This window comes from Watersipora subatra, chromosome 4 (genome assembly GCF_963576615.1).
Source record: "Watersipora subatra chromosome 4, tzWatSuba1.1, whole genome shotgun sequence".
Lineage (NCBI taxonomy): Eukaryota > Metazoa > Bryozoa > Gymnolaemata > Cheilostomatida > Watersiporidae > Watersipora > Watersipora subatra.
This window is the reverse complement of record NC_088711.1, coordinates 24358766-24361912: the sequence shown is the minus strand read 5'-3', so window position 1 is coordinate 24361912 and position 3147 is coordinate 24358766.

Genomic DNA, 3147 nt, shown 5'->3' with positions numbered 1-3147 from the left:
GCAAAGGAGAATGATGCTGATATGATGAAGAATAAGGCGTATTGGTGGTTGAAGCCAGTTGGCCCTATGACTGGACCGCCAACTCAGATCAACACGACTCAACACCCGCTCCGAAGTCGATCTAGATGAAGGTAGGACCTACGCTACCGGAAGAGTACTCAAAGATTTGCTAAGGCAAGGAGAGAGCAGCGTCCGTTTGTGCTTACTTGTGTTCACATGTATCAACATATAACAAGGGAAGCAAATACACATTCTGGTACTCAAAGATATTGCGTTGTTTCCTAGAGCTCCAGCGTGGTGCTAGAAAAGGAGCCCTACAATCATCCTTTACAGTATGCGAGAGATTTCCAAATGCTACGTTAAAAAACTAAAATCAAAAGTTGGGAAATTGCTCAGGACTGGAACCATTTAACCTTCCGACAAGAAACATCTTCATGAGTCATTACAACATCATACAACTTGTCCATCTAAATCAATAGTGTGTAATTGTTAAAAAGGATGGCTAGATACTCAATGTCATAACCAATCTGATAGGGAGTTTGATTTTTCAGCAGTATATAAAAAACTGAAAAGATTTTCTAAAACTATCTTGTGATTCTCTACCAATATTTTCACATGCTACCAACACTGTAAAGGATTTTACATCATATTGTAACATATCTATTAAAGTGCTTAACCTTTTTAGAGTTTCTTAACTTGCACAACTTTTGATATGTACTCAGTTAATACAGTAAGTCTTGGATTAAAACACACACACTTTATGCTCTATTAGATATACATGTACATTATTTTGATATTTTATGCTCGACTGCAAGTCATTTGCTAAGATTAGAGCTTGAGGTGCAGCTGTTTATTCTTGACAGTGTTTCATTTACAGTGTTCTGGATACTTCCAGGGGCATTTAGGCAGTGATGTGTCATTCAGTGTGGATTAAGGTTGAGCTTGCGGACAATCTGTTGGAGATTATTTTAATTTACAGACCGCCTCATCCATGTGCTTAACAATTCATTCATCTATTAATTTTCACCAAGCCACAAATTATTACAAAGCAAGAAGACTGTGCTCTTTGAAGATTTTACCAATAATTTGAATAATTTGGCTAGTGAATAATTTTCTCTACAGTAATGGAAACAAAAGGTATGAACCAGCAAGTAAGTGGCTTATCTTGGGTTGTCATGGATAAATTAAAATTAATAATTATTACATGTGATAGGGAGATTTTTAATAAGTGAGGGACTTTTGTCATTATATAATTAAAACACAATTTATTACATAAAAGCTTCACTGTTGAATGCAAGGACATCTTAAAAAATTAATAAAGATGAGTTTTCAATTAAGCCAGTAAGCATCTATTTTTACTTGTTGTCTGTACTCAATAAGTAGACATATTCATCAAAAAGTAGGATATTTTGAATCAGTGATCTCTTATATGGTCAATAACTACTGCCCCTTGATCAAATTATGAGTAATAGAGAGCAAAATTCCATTGATGGATTTTTAAATGCGAAAACTGATACATTACAAAAACTCCTGTTACAAGCTAAAAAATCAGAGTTTGCTACAAAAAACTGCAACAATATAATTAAATACTAAGTTTTGAATTAGGTTAAAAAGCAAAAGAGATATATTTTATTTCTCAATTAAATAGACATAAAATGTAATTTTATTCTACCTTTAACCATATTTTAATTGAAAAAACTGCGGAACCTATCGACTTTCTTCATGCAGATGAAAGACCAATATTTAAACATTTGAAAATAGCTAGAAAATTTAATAGTAAGGCTCTATTTACTAACTTGTCTTGCAACAAGCCATATAACGCAGGGTTTACAATTTTTGAGAAAAGGATACATAATCACACCTATATGATAAATTCTCCTTTGAAACAAGTATTAGTTGAGACAAATAGAAAACAAACTTTAACTTTAACATTTCAGACCAGTCGCTAGTGGATCTCATTGCATTGCTCATTTCCATACCTGTGAATGACAGCCTAAAAATATAATACTTTCCTTTATGTTTGAAAAAAGCTTTCATCACAAAAACGAAAACAAAATGATACTACAAATTATCATCTACTGTAAATAAATGGACGACTTCCTTCAAAAATCATATCACATTTTTAAGAATAAAGCAAGATAGACATTTAGCATTTCTACCTTATATATATTGAAAGTTTGCTCAAAAACCAATCAAATTTTTGACTTCTATATATATATATATATATATATATATAAAACTATGTGTACTAAAAAAACTACAAGTTTAATTAAAACATTTTATTACTTAAAGTTTCGTGCGGTAGGCTTGCACTCTTCAGATAAAAGAGTGCAAGCCTACCGCTTTTTTTTTATCTGAAGAGTGCAAGCCTACCGCACGAAACTTTAAGTAATAAAATGTTTTAATTAAACTTGTAGTTTTTTTTAGTACACATAGTTTTATATCAGCTCTGTTTTTACTCTAAACATTGAGCATTCTTTTTACTAATGTGTATCAATATAACTTTTATATATATATATATATATATACATATATATGTATGTATATATATGTATATATATACTCTCTATATAATTCGTAAACTGCTGACCATGCATGGAGCACTCCACCCAAAATCTGATACTACTAGATTGTATCTTGATAGGACAGATGGCGGTAGGGGACTCAAAAGTGTACAGCAAACAGTGAAGGGGGAAGAGCAAAGCATCAAAGCCTATGCAGCCTCCATGGCCACTTCAAATAAGTTGCTAGCTGAATTTCAATGGGCTGCTCTTACAATGAACCTTCGCCCTGATGATGAGGAAATTGAATGGCACACGAAACCTCTTCATGGTGCTTACCATCGACAAATATCTAAGGTTGGCGATCTTCACCAGACATATATGTGGCTGAACAAAGGAAACCTAACGGCCAATACAGAGTCGCTAATCATGGCAGCCCAGGAGCAAGTGCTCCAAACAAGGCAACTCCAAACAAAAATCTATCACACTAGAGACGATCCTAGATGCAGACTGTGCAAAGATGCACCTGAGACCATCCAACACATCATCAGTGGATGCAAGCAGCTAGCAGGAAATGCATACACTGAGCGGCATAATCATGTCGCAGGTGTTGTGTATAGAAGTCTATGTGATGATGAGCATAGCC